General features: G+C 38.5%; 1 long non-coding RNA gene across 1 annotated transcript in view; it reads right to left on the bottom strand.

The window, feature by feature from the left end:
• The window catches only part of LOC140647565 (uncharacterized), an 82541-nt gene that overhangs the window by 6827 nt on the left and 60851 nt on the right, over positions 1-14863 (bottom strand). Inside the window, exons 5-6 of the long non-coding RNA XR_012040843.1 lie at positions 14169-14259; positions 8086-8217 (exon numbers count right to left, since the gene is read on the bottom strand). This is a non-coding gene — a long non-coding RNA (uncharacterized lncRNA). The remainder of the gene's footprint in view (positions 1-8085; positions 8218-14168; positions 14260-14863) is intronic.

Genomic DNA, 14863 nt, shown 5'->3' with positions numbered 1-14863 from the left:
CTTTTCTGGATCATGTGTCTTCTGCCCTTTGTGCTCCCCCCTCTCTCCCTCCCCCAGCACTGCCCTGACTGGTCTCTTCCCACAGCTCAGTATCTCATTTCAGCCTTTATGTGTCATCTCGTTGTCTCCAGCACACTGTCTCCTGGCCTTCCTCCATGGCCTCCACCCATTGGGAGCATCGTTTTGTGTGCTAAAGGAGAAGAGTCTGCTTTGAACCTTCCACTTGATTCCTGTGGATGATGATGATGCCTGAGTGTCACCTCTTAGCAGTGCCTTGAAAGATGTATACCACACTCAGCCCCTCCGTCTGTTGGTTTGGTTTTTTTTCATCTTCCACCACCCATTATTCCCTCCACTGTGACATTGCTTCACACTTTTTGCTGAAGATTAGGGAGATCTGTGTTCAGCATGCAGGACTGCCACAGATTTTTTTGTGTGAACTCGGGTAACCCACCAATAAACACACATGTATTTCTGTTTCACTTACGCAGGTGGATAAGGGGGGATCTTGAAAGTGAGTTGTTAACTTGCATACAGACTGGGGACCCACATAACTGCTTGAGTAGATCTACCCTTTTGGCACTTTTGCAAATATTTGTGCATTTTCTTCTGTGTTTGCCATTTACAATGCTGCAATCTTGTTTGACCATCCCAGTAAAATGCTACTCTGTATACATGTAAAGCCATCTTTTAGATTAAGCTACCAAGGAAGCTCATGGAACTGAGATTCCTATTGGAAATTTTCCTCCCCTACAGGGAGTGAAAAAGTAATTTTGACCAGCTGTGTGAAAGGTCTTTAGGGAGGTGCTGGTTTATGTCAGACTGCAATCCCATACACCACACCCTTAGCATAGGAGAGGGAAGGGCAATGCACACATCCGAATCTGGAAGAGGACCAGAGCAGACCAATGCTCAGAAGCACCCCTGACTAAAAACAGGGCGAATAGCCCATCTAGAGCATGTCTTTTTGCAAGTGAAGACATTGGTGGCTTCAGTTATGGAAGCATTTTATATCAAATTGGTGGAACTGCAAGAATATGACCTCATAGCCAGCTGCAAATAGGCTGTAGCTTACAAATATGAAGCTATGTTATCCCGTTAATGTATTATGTTAGAGTAACATAGGAGAGTTTATGATAAATTCTAGTACATCCATGGCCTTTGAACTCCAGATGTAGGCTCTGCCTTTTATGGGTTGTGGGAAATCTTGTGATTTTGACTGAAATAACCACAGGAAAACACATGTCTCATTCATTTAACAACTGAAATGCAAATGCAAATTCACTTCTGTATTGGTATAAAAGTAGTACATAACAATACACAGGGTCTTCTGTCAAGTAGGGTTCAAATGAGGGATCCTTTTTCCCCACAAAGCTGTCTTTAGAACAAAAGGGCTATAATATTCTAAATGTAAAACATGAAACCTTAAAATTAAAAAGCCAAAATTAATAATGGACAAATATGAAATATTTAGACAATTAAAGAAGAAAAGAGAGAAAGCAAGTCAGAATGGGGGAGAGAAAAGGAGGGAGAGAGGGAGAGTGTGAGAGGTGATTTTTTTTGTATTAAAAAAATCATGCAGAAAGAAAAAAAAATCAAAATATTTGATAATTAGTATGAAAGGTATTTGGCTACTGGCACTTTCTTTGTAATGTTTTATGTATGAAAATAGTTTTATAAATAAAATGCTACAGGCTTTTGTTCAAATTGATATTATGTAGATTGCAGTGGTACTGAACGTCCAGCAGCAGGGAAAAAATAATGATGAACAGAGACATCTTGGTACGAATTGCATGTATAGCCTTATTTTACAGCAAGTGCTTGCTGAAGCTACCGTGCAGCAAGCCAAATACCACACATAGGTATCATGACGAGTATTAAAAAAATGTAAGAACAGGTTTATTATTTTCTGTGAGACATTCTCTGTTTTTATAGGCTGGTTCATTTAGACTCTGCTGTGAAATACCTTAAAAGGTAACACAGTACTCTGACTACAGCAGTAATTTATTACACCAGTTAATCTTGTAAAATTGCCCTCTGGATGTAATAATTTGTTATTCTTTTATTAGGCCTTCTTCTGCATACCATGTTTATCATAAAGATGTCACCAGTGTGATGCCTAGCAACCAGTACAATGTTCCGGAGGTGTTTGCATACATTTTCCTGAGGGAGAGATCTGCCTCGTCCTTGCTTGGGAGAGCTATCACTGTATTCTGATGTATGAGGGATAAAAGGAGTCCCTGCTGCAGTCTCCAATAAGCTGAAGTCACGGCCTGAAAGCACTGACTTGGGCATCACTATGCTGTGTTAGAAAATGTGTCAATTATCAGATGGACTGCCTAAGGGTATCGCCTGGCTCTAGGTCATAAAACCATCAGTACTAAGGGGGAAAAAAATTGATGAGGAAGTAAGTTGAATTAATTGATAACTAGGAGGATTGTATGTGAAATGTATTCAGTATAACCTGGACCCAGACATTTTCTCTCTTAAGGTTTCTTCCCGGATAACCAATGAATATAGGAAGTTTAAAATGCCTCCCAATTTTGGCCCAGTACCCCTCCAGTCTATCCATGCTTGTAATATTTTACTGACTTTCTTGTTATTTCCAAATAATTAAGTCAAGCAAGACAAGAAGCTATAAAAATAAAAGTAAAATCATGCTAATATTTTATACCTATTTTTCTATTATTGCAGCTCTTAATATACTGTGCAACCATTTGTATGTGAATACAGTAGGGACCACTTAAATGTCTAGCCTGAGGCCTGATTCATGAAAGCTTTATGCACCATTTATGTAGGTATCTGTGGCGTTTACTCAGAAAAAGTAAGGAGTACATATTTTTATAGTAAAGTTTATTCCTGTACGCACCCCACCTCCTGCCACCTGGCCGTAGCCCTCAGTAACAGAAATGGGAAGAACATCAAGGGCCCTCTAAATATCTGAGCAGTTCAGAATTTTAGATGTAATAATTAGTAGTGGTTATCCAGTTATACCCTGCAAGTGCAACACTCTGCACATGGGTACTGTGGCCTCATTTCGGCCATTCAGAGGCATGTATATAACACCACCGACTCATCATGAGCTATGTGCCTTGACAGGACAACGGAATTCGGGTGCGTGCCAGAGGGCAGGGTTCACCCGAAGTGAGGTTATAATCTGTACAGATACTCTCCAATAAAACAGGGATTTTGGAGGCATTTCTCCTTAACTGGACAACTTAACTAGGCAACTAATTGTTTAAATGCTACTCAGTCCATTACTTTCATTACACGCCCGTCTTTCCTCTCAGGTTTCTTGAAATGAAGTTGTCCTGGTTTCAGCTGGGATAGAGTTTTCTTCCTAGTAGCTGGTATAGTGCTGTGTTTTGGATTTAGTATGAGAATAAAGCTGATAACACACTGATGTTTTAGTTGTTGCTAAGTAGTGCTTACACTAATCAAGGACTTTTCAGCTTCCCATGCTCTGCCAGGTGCACAAGAAGCTGGGAGGGGGAACAGCCAAGATAGTTGATCTAAACTGGCCAAAGGGCTATTCCATACCATATGACATCATGCTCAGTATAGAAACTGGGGGAGTTTATATATGAGTCCTGAATCACTGCTCAGGGACTGGCTTGGCATCAGTCGGTGGGTGGTGAGCGGTATCACTTGGTGTTTTTTCTGGGTTTCATTCCTCTCTCGCTTTCTTGTTGTTTTCCTTTTCATTACAATTTATTATTATTATTATTAATATATTTTTTCTCCAATTATTAAACTGTCTTTGTCTAAACCCACAAGTTTTATTACTTTTGCTCTTCCGATTCTCTTCCCCCATCCCACCGGGGGGGAGGGTGAGCGAGCAGCTGTGGGGTGCTTAATTGCCAACTAAAGCTAAACCACAACAAAAGTGTTTCCCAAATAACTATCTACCACATTTAACATGCTTATTTCTCATTAATCCAGTTCTTTTCATAGCAAAGCAAGCTACTCACTTGTAGGTTTCCAACATTCATAAGTACCTTTCACTTGCTGCAGGAATGCCGCACTGTGAGAGTACTGTCATGCTTTGGCTCTGAGTATAAAGTCAGTACTTCAGTAAAAAGAAAAAACCTCTTCTTACCACATTGGTGACACAAATTCACCTCTCTGTCCAAGGGGAAATTTGAAGAGGTACAAACAAATGCATTTTCATCACTTCTCTTTGACTCTGTTCACTCTTTAGAGAAGCCATCTCCTCATGCAGCAGTGCATGATTTTACACAAGGTGGACTGCTGGAACAGCTGCACACATGAATGCAAGACATTCTTTGTAGATGAAAGGAAAAATACAGTATAACATCACCCTTTTGAAAATAGTCTGGGAATTACAGCCAAGAACTTCTGACTTTTGCTTGGCTGGTTTCTCCTCACTCAAGACAGGGAGGGAGCAAAGAGCCCCGCTGAGCCTTTCACAGCAGCTAAACACAAGTGCTGCCTGTGCTCCTTGCTCTGTGCCCTGGGAACCTTCACTCTGCAAATTCCTGGGACAGTTATGTCTGAATCCACAAGAAGTTTGCAGAATCACAGACAGAACAAGTGAGAAATTTGAATACCTGTTGCATGGGAACCTCTAAATTTTCAGGAAAAAAAAATAATACTTATGAATCAGCTTATAACTTAGTGCTTTTATACTTCTCTGGGAGGAAAAATTCTGGAATGTATTTCCAATAAGTTTTCACTGTTAGTTTTTCCAAAATATTTCTAAATGTTTCTGAATACTCTTGTGATGTCTAGAGCACTCTGTCCTCTTCCCTCCAGGCAAATTGTCGAGTACTGCATGGAACAACAAACCTAAGTCTCAGCAGCTTTCTATGCATCAGACTTTTAAGGAACACAGAACCTAGGAGCCACAGCTGCAGTAGCCAGACTGGCACCTTACTAACACATGGAGGAGCTGAAAATTAATTTCTGAGAGAAAACTGAAATTAGCTGGAGAATTGAAATCATTGCAGGGAGAGTTTTGATTTTAGAGAAAGCTTACTTTCCACCTGACAATCATTCTAATAGCAAATCACAACAAACTCTTCAGAAGCACATCTGGATTCCAAATTCAGTGGGAGCACTGTGCAGAGAGAACAATATGGCCCATATTGCTGAACAGACAAGCAGATGCACTCTAAACCACCCTGAGCTTTTTTTTTTCTTCAGCAAACTTCATTCCTAAGTCCTATGATTTGCAGTAATCAAGCCTGGATGTGGCAGGAGCATGTATCCCTGTGCCAGATGACAGTCTGATAGAATCTGGGGTAATCTTCAAGGCAGACATAGATGAAAGGGAATGTTTCTTGCACTCATGTCTACCTAGGTGTGACTTCGAGCTTAAGAGGATCCCAGACCATAAATCTAGTAATATTTGCCTTTGAATGTCTTGTTTAGGGAAATCCTGAACTGCCAATGTAGGTCAGCTTTACAGGGCTGGGATTTTGGCCCTCAGTCTATAGCAAAAGCTCTACATTGCTAAAAGCAACATGAAAGACTACTTCCTCACTTTCTAGGGGGAAAAGTCCACCAAAACCCAGAAGCATTGATAGAAAGCAACAGAAATTAAACAGACCTTTCCTGAAGAATAAAGTGAAGGGATTAGGACACTCTTAGCAACAACTGCAAGAGGAGTAATCTGGGGTTGAGTTTCCATATACTAGCTTCTTTAGTTTATCTAAAGTACACAAACATCTCAATTGCAAAGGTTAAATAGGAATTAGGGCATTTGGTGATATTTCTGGATCTTCCGGATTCCACTTGTCTTTTGTGAACAGCTTTTTCTTTTTTCCTGAATTTTGACAGTTTTGTTTCTGCTCCCCATAGAACTCATACGTGAGAAAATGTGGATAAATAGTTAAAAGAAAATTAAGGACATTCTCCAAACTTCATAAGGAATCTGTTTGGAATTAATTATAGTGTTAAGCATGAAGAAAAAGGAAGATGGGAAGCTCTCATTTGGCCTGCTTCATCCTCTAGATATAATGAAATAGGCATTACTGTCTTAAGTCTAAATAGTCACTGGAGGTAATAACAAAATTCTCACTGATTTCAATAGTGAAGGAAAAATTCTCAAACTGTCCAAAGTCTTCTGACATTTTCCAGTAAACCCAAGAAGGACAAACGTTATACTGTTGTAACTGACATTCTTTCTGCTCTTTACAATCTGAAATAATCAAGTGTTATGTTACAAAGGCAGGAATATGATGAGTTCAGCTTCCAATATATGTGTCAATATGACAGAATTCTGACAAGAAATGTGGGGCAATTACCTCTTAAATATACAATAATAAAGGACAAATCCTGCTTCCTCACAAAAATCCTATGAGCCTGTGTCAGTACTGGGTTCAGCACCTGCAATCACAGATGTTTTCCAAAGGATGACAAAACCCAGTTTGAATAAACAGGCTGTTGGAGATGAAACCAAATTGTACAGAAGATGCATCTGTGCTTTCACAAAGATGTTAATTTTGTCTTCACTTTGTCTTTTTAAGGATAAAAAAAAGAGAAGAATTTGGTTTGAATAGAGCTAAGTTGCAGTCTTAGTGTAACTACTAGTAAATATAGTAGCTATTTTATAAGTATTGCTGTCATTCTCTTTGACTAAAGTTACAGAAATTCTTTGAATTTTATATAGTGGACTAAATTTGTAATGGAAAATGATGTTTGATGGTGTTTAAATGCAGAGTATGTCACTGTATAAAGCATAGGGCTCTTTTAAGTTTTTTTTTTTTAACTTCTTGACATGTGTCACAATTTGGAATTCTGCTCTCATGGGATAAATGCCAGATTACATGGTGTAGTATTTTTATCCTCTGTACTTTCACTGTAGAAGCATACAACATCAAAGAAGAGGCAGATCACTCACATCAGCAGAAAATGGAATAGGACTATAATATGCTTGCTTTGATCTCTCCTTCTAATAATTATCTTGGCTACATGCATACATTGAAAGTAAGATTTGAATTAATAAGGCCAAGAGACCCTGGAAAATGTAAGAAGGATATCTGAATACTAACTTTGACTATCTTTAACAAGATAAACTGCAATTGAGCCTACAAAGTTGTGGATTGTTAATTTAAGGCAATAATCCTTAAATGTTATTCTTCCTTAAACTTGTCACCACTACATTCAGCAGATGCAATCAGTCCAATTAAGACAGTATCTTTTCAAAATCACACTCAGCTATAGTTGGGATCGGGAGGGTGGTATTTAGCTAGCATCCATTGGATTTCATATAGGTTTTCAAACAGGAGGGCCTAAGGTAAAAATCATTAAATTTATATAAAAAAGTCATCACTACACAGTCTGTTATCATTAAAAACTATTCTAATATTGCCTTAGGAAAGATATTGCTTTTGATATGGAAAGTAAATCAAATCATCCACATCCACATAGGATTTGTACAGAGGCAAGAAGCATATTGCATGCCTGGTCAGTCATTTTTTACATTTTTTAACCAGTGTTTATTGCTATATTGTGTTTTGGGAATCCCATTTCTGCCTGATGTGAGTAGAAATTATAACATAAACAGGATGGTTGTGTGTGAAAGCCTCATATGGTTAATACTAGCTGGAGGGGGGGGAAACCTACTGCAGTTCAATGGTCACAGAGAATGAAAATATCTTATCCTTCTGCTTCATTTCTGATATGTGTGAGTTACATCAGTAGTTGGGTAGAGAGCACGTTGCTCTCAAACCCAGATGTTGCAACTTCAAATTATTATTTGATAAATCTTGCCTGAGCTACTAACCATCATGCTAATACAATGCCCTGTAGCGTACAAAGGGATGCATAATGTGCTAGCCAGCCTGACTTATGCACAGTATGAATTAAACAAATGAGAGCAAGCACATCGATGGTTAATATACCAAATGCAAGTTCCAAAAAGCCACTTGAACAAAGACAGTCTGTCAAAACAGCAGAGGCTGCTGTTGTCCTCAAAATCCCAGTCAAAGGTTAAGAATGTTCTTTTAAAACAGGGTTAGCTGGGCATACATGTAACAGATCAACATGCAGAAAGAAGTGCTTTGAAGAAATGCTCTCTCTGCTGAAAACAGGCACGCTTTTCTCATCTGCTGAACTTACCTGACAGTGGATGGGAGTTGCAAGAGAAAAGGTTTGATTCAGTGAGGATGTTAGGAACTGCTTTGTTAAGTTCTGAGACCAGCACTTCTAATTGAAGCACAAGCACCACTAAATACTCATCGTCTGGCGGTCCTATGTCAGACAGAGAAACAAAAGGAAGTGTTTGTGAGCGGGTGTAGATATCATCAGGACAAATTTCTCTGCAGAGAACACTTGTCCTAGACACTATGATATTTGCAGAAAAGCACTATGTACTTCAGCAGTCACAACTGGTCTCCTGCCCTGAGGTTCTTATACTCTCAGTAGCTACTGAGCTCTCACGCTTGCCAACCAAAATTCAGAAACCTGTTTTTTTTTTTTCCCTACTTGCCAAGTTCTTTGCTAGTTTTCAATGTGGGAGAATAGGTCACTGGAGTTAAAGCAGTGGCTGGGAGCACATCCTATGTAAGCAAAAACTGTTCCCAGCAGTTGTTACATGCGAGCTTTCTCCAGCTGCACAAAGTCCAGCCACAGCATGCTAGGATTCAGGTTCCCATCAACCCAGCCACTTCAGTAGAAACGTTAGACTAGCCCAGGGGCGATTTAGGGAGCACCTCGCGCTGCTTGGGCCGGGGAGGTAATTCAGCTTGGCTGCACTTTCTTAACACTGCCAAGAAGTGGTTAAGTTCAAGATTTCTTTCCAGTTGCACCAAATTATTGTGGTGCACTGTTCTAACAGGGGGTAATATAAGACATCCACAGAGGTTTTGGAGCACAGGAGGCTTCTTCCTCCCAGTCAAACTTCAACATCCGATATGTTTAAAAATGTCTCGAGCTATTCTATTACAATCTAAGGATACAGAGGCAGTTTCATTTTATATATCTGTCCCAGAAATATACCAAGTAGGTGCTATGGTAATAGAATACTGTGGTAAAGGACAATCACAGTATAATCCCATCAGTGGTGTTTTTATTATATCTGTTTAAAATAAAACTCTTGAAACTTATTGTAGCAGTATGTTGTTCACAGTACTGGCATATTTCTGAACTCACGAGACATAGAAAGTTTCTTGTAAATGTTAGGGTCTCACCTCTCCTAAGTAAACAGCTGTAGTGGGTTGACTCTGGCCAGCAGCTAAGCATCCACATAGCCTCTCACTCACTACCCCCAGAGGGATGGGGGAAGGAATAGGAAGAGCAAAAGTGAGAAAACTCATGGGTCGAGACAAAAACAGTTTAGTAAGTGAAGAGAAAAAGGAGGGTGGGGGGGAAACAAACAAAAAACCCACCGCAAGTGATGCAAAATCAGTCACTCACCACCTTTCCCAAGCAGACCAATGCCCAGGCAGTCTGTGAGCAAATACCAAATTCCCAGTCTGTATTGCTGAGCATGACAGCATACGGTATGGGTTATCTCTTTAGTCACCTCAGCTCAATTGTCTCAGTTGTGTCCCCTCCCAGCCTCTTGCCCATCCCCAGCCTACTCACTGGGGGGACAGAGTGAGAAAGTGCTATGCAAGCACTGGTCAGCCAAAACACTGGAGTGTTATCAATATTGATTTGGTCACAAATCCAAAACACAACACCATATAGGCTGCTATGAAGAAAGTTAACTCTATCCCAGTACAACAGCAAACATTTGTACCCAAGGTTTGCCTGACCTGATGACTTGACCTCCAGCTTTTAAAAAAAGAGGACTCAGGAGCAAATCTGAATTGTTTATTGTATAAACCAGTGAGACTGGAAATTGCATTCAGCTATGTTGCAGAGAAAGAAGCGGAGTGAAAACTGTGCACTGTCAGGTGGTGAGATAGCTGGTTCACCATTTTGTCATGGTGGTGAGTGCTAAAGGAGAGATCTGGTTTCATTTCAGTAGAAGAACTGGGAGAAGAAAGAAAAAAAATAGTATGCTGCTAAGATTCTTGATTCCACAGGGCAAGCTTTAATAAATTAAGGGAAGTAGAGAGATCAGCTACACCTAGGAGCAGTGAGACATAAATATTTAGGAAGTCTGGAAAGTCTTCAAGTCTAAGATCTCAGACTCTGTATCCAAAACAAGGGAAAAACACTTCTAGGAAGGAGCTCCTGACACATTTGAAGGAATAACCACACCAGGAAAAAATATACAGAAAAACAGAAAGCCTACAGGGAATGGTAAAAAGTCTTTATGTTTTTATCTAGAGGCATGGAAAAGTTGCTAGGAGCCAAGCTAAACTCATGAAGGTAAAGAATGTTAAAACAAAGAACAAATTGTTCTTCCTCAATATGAATTTGAAGAAGAAAAAAAGAAAGTGTGATATCCATGGGGTACATTAAAGAGAAAGTATTTCCAAAAGTCCACAGCAAAATCAAAGGGAAAAAAATAAATAAATACTTCATCTCATTTTTCAGTAATGACTTGATGTTGACATAACTGCAAAAGACATATGACCAATGTGAAAGACAAAGAAGTAAATTTCTCTGTAATTAAGGCAGAAGTAAAACAAAGGGGTGAAATACACACAAATTATGGAAAGAAATAATCCCAACTATGGAATTCTAAAGTTCCTGCTCCAGGAAAATCTCAGCCATTTAGCAAACTGGGGATTGTTAGGGAAAAAAATGAAGAAAGGAAAGGAAAGGAAAGGAAAGGAAAGGAAAGGAAAGGAAAGGAAAGGAAAGGAAAGGAAAGGAAAGGAAAGGAAAGGAAAGGAAAGGAAAGGAAAGGAAAGGAAAGGAAAGGAAAGGAAAGGAAAGGAAAGGAAAGGAAAGGAAAGGAAAGGAAAGGAAAGGAAAGGAAAGGAAAGGAAAGGAAAGGAAAGGAAAGGAAAGGAAAGGAAAGGAAGGGAAAGGAAGATCCAGACAACCACAAACTGTTTAATATGACCTCATATGACTCTATGCAGGACTTGAGGGAGAAAAAAAAAAAGAAAAAAAAAAGAGAGGAGATTTTAAAAAATTGAGATTTAAAATTACAATTTAAACAAAATAAAAATTGAGATGAATGGATTTTTGAATAGTTTTTCTGAGTTTAGTAAAAGAAGATTAATAGATCAATGCAACATAGATATATACATAATCAATAACTAGACAAAGGATGTGAAGCAAATATAATATTCATTTCCTCCAGAATTATACTCAAAATAAGAAGGGAGAGAAATTGCCTGACAAATTGACTGAGGTTAGTTAACAAGAAGGATTGTTGACAGTGTTCGGGGGAAATTTATTTGGAGCTCGTCAAGGATCAGTCTTAGGATCCACACTGCATGATAACTTCTTTAACAGATTTTTCACAAAAAAATAGCAGTGTACTAATGATATCTGCTGATGTTAGTACTGGGAAGTATCAATAGTGCAGAAAGATTGGAATATCATGCCAAAATACCTGTCTGTCTTTGAAAGCTACAATGCTGGAAATGGGATGATATTTAGTAATACTGGGGAACTAATGAAGAAACAAAGACAAATCAGCTGAAGTGACATCATAGCATAGGGAACAATGCATGCTCACCTGATCATACTGTCACAGGTAACCACTAGTTAAGCTGCCAATGTGACAAAGCTACGAAAAAAAGGAAATGTTATCCAGGGACCTAAAGGCAAGGATGCATTTGTACCCCTGAATACTAATGAGACCTCTCTGGGAATAACTTGTACCTGTTGGTCACCCATCATCAAGAATGTTTTACGGAGGATAGGGTGAGCATAGCAAGAACTAACTGAATTGCCAGGAGAGAGGAGAAGCCCTCACAGTGAGCAGTTGTCTAACCTAAAAGCAAGAAACCCAGGAAGTGATATGCTTGATCCAGTAAGAGGAATAACTACCACAGAAAGGGAAGAGCTCTTCAAGCTAAAAGACCACACTGCTCTTGCATGGAAAAATATTCCTACCGTGGCAGTTGTTACATTCCGATTCAGAAAGTCTCTCTGCTGATGGAGGACAATTCTGTGTCATCCTAAATGAGAAGCATGTACAAGTAACTATGCTAGAGAGTATCGATACAGAATTTTTATTTTATTGATATCTCCAAAGACCAGAAAAGACAAAAGGACTTATGTTCTAGAGTAGAAAATATAGCTAGCAAAAGCTGAGATAGCCTTCTGAGCTAAAAATAGATGCAAAATTATGTGGTTTCTTTTTCTCTTGGTCTCTGTACCAGTGATGTAGTACTGTCTAAGTGATGAACCAATGCCATAGAAACCTTCTTTACCATAAGGCCGTGGGCTGGAAAGCCTAATTATCATCCTAAAATGAATAAACCATCGGCTGCAAAGCAGGGATTGGTTTTTGCTGGAATATGCACCCTTTTTTCTATAAATATTTTTATATATATTCAGTTCAAAATTAGTGAAAGCATAGCTCTTCATCACTGCAGCGGAAGTTTTCTCCATCCGCACAATCTCTTTGTCACACAAGTATGCAATCTTCATATTTAAAAACTGTTTTTATGAGAACAACCTTCCTTGCATAACAAGTAAATAAGCAAAAGCAGACGTTAGAAATTTAATGGAACCATATTTTTATGAATACTTTTGCTCAGTCCATGACAGGATTTTGATTAGGTTTTTTTTCTTCACTTTGCTGTGATCATCTGTACTGTTATTGCTAGGCTTTTTACTTCTTCGTCATGAATGTCTGGAATATTTTATCCAGGCAAACATACATACTCATGTATGAATGAACCTATTTGCATGTGAATCAACATATTTATACACAAACAAGTTATTTTATACTGAAAGTGCTTGCCCAGCTGATCTATATATGCACATGGCAGAAAATTGAATGTAAAAATAAAATTGAATGTAAAATCTGCTATGCAGCCAATAAATCTGGCCTATATACTTCTTTCCTTTCTAGACAGGCAAAACTCCAGCTTTCCTTTTTTCTTTAAAATAAAACATCAGGAGACCACATACACAGTGAGATTCTTTTTTTTTCCTCTTTCTCTACTACAGGAATGAATTCTGCAAGTGCTCAATACTCAAAACTCTAGTTAAAGCCATTAAAAACTGCAGGTGCTCAGCACTCTTTAGAGGCTGATCTTTTGAAGAATCACTCACAAAAATTTACATGCGTTTCTCCTAGCATTCACAAAGCTAACCTCACCTACCTGTCGTTGTCACCGTACCAATGTACCCTACAAATGCTACTTCTCCTGTTCTGTTAGCCAGGGTTTGGCCTTAAGTCTCTCCCAGTATGAGTCTGTCTTTCTTCTTTCTCCTCTTGAGAGACTGAGAGAACTAACATTTCGTTTTCATAAATACTGTCAAAATAACTGTTTGTGATGAATTTTACATTTATCACCTCTCTGTTAAGTAATAATCATTATGTAGGTCTAATTTGATTCTTATCATTAAGGTAAAAAATTGAGTTTAAAGCTTTCCCTGATAGAAATGATTTTTAATGGGGTCCTGCTTTAGTTAATTTATAGTAATGTGCATTATTTCCAGGCCCATAAATCTGAATTATAACTCAGTATAATATGTGTAGTGTTTTTTATTCCTTTGGCTTTAAAAATACATGAATAGCCATACTAACAGTTTACAGTGTTAACTGGCCCAGTGTCCATCTTTGAACCTGGTCAGTAGCTGAAGACTAGGTAAGAATTTAAAAATAGATGACACATGCAATGAGTAACACTTAAACGTTTACTCCTCCCATTTCCAACACTATTTCTGATTGTTTCTGTGTCTTGCATAACGGCTTGAAAACAGCAGAGGAAAGGAGGGATGCTACACAAATAGGAAGCCACGGAGTTACAGAACTGATGCGGTAAGTTCCAAGATGAGGCAAGATAGTCACTTGTAAAGGTTAGGCAATCCACTGAGAAAAGAAGAAATGTACTATGAAAGTTAAATGCCCATATTACACAGAAAGAAAATAAAAAGTTTTGGGTAACAAATTTCTAAAATATTTTCTGGGCTAAGTAGGTCATGAAATGCTCCCAGCTCAGATACATTTGTAAACACTATCCATTCAGCAATAACAGGTAGGAAAAAGGTGTGTATAATGCAATAATTTGTGAACTGATGGAAATACCAGCTTTGCTTTAAAATAGTTTGATCTGTTTTTTAACTATGTCTAATTTAAAACCTTTCAAGCCCAAGTAAGAAAAATATCATACACAGAATTAGGTTATTCGACTATCTTCCTGAGTTCAGCCTGGAAGCTGGAGAAATGGCAGCTTTCCCTTCTGTCCGCAGCATACCAGGAATCTTCAGAAGGAAACAAAAGGAAAGAATAAAACTTTAACTTAATGATATTTAAATTGGAAGACTTTTCTTCATTGTCAACCATTTTCATATAATTTCATACCAATTACTGTTTCAAAAAAAGAATGATATCCAACTCCTATACCATTTGTTCATCCCTCTTATCACCTAGAGGAAAATCACAGAGCCACGCAGTAACCTGGCATAAATGGCAAACCTTTCTCCATGTTGGCTAGTATTAGGAGGTCAGTGGTGATGGAGGGTGGGATTAAGAGAAATTTATCCGGTGTTCAATCAGCTCAGTGGGCCCAATTCCCATTTACGCAGAGACCCTTTATAACATTGTGCAGGGTAAGAGGCTTTAAATTACATACATTTGCAACCACATTAAGGCCTTTTGTATAAATGAGAATCATCTGATCTGAGCCTCTCCAGTAGCTACAATGGAGCATTGGATCAGGCAAATATGCCTATTATTAACCAGAAGTATTAAATGTCCTCTTCTTATGAGCATTACAATTCCACAACATTAATCATGATCTTCTTCCTAAGAAAATATGAAAAAGAAAAAGAAGTGTATGTGCTGTGTCATTTGCACATTGTTCAT

The sequence above is a fragment of the Ciconia boyciana genome, chromosome 2 (genome assembly GCF_034638445.1).
Source record: "Ciconia boyciana chromosome 2, ASM3463844v1, whole genome shotgun sequence".
Taxonomy (NCBI): Eukaryota; Metazoa; Chordata; class Aves; order Ciconiiformes; family Ciconiidae; genus Ciconia; species Ciconia boyciana.
This window is presented reverse-complemented; position numbering and strand designations above follow the sequence as displayed.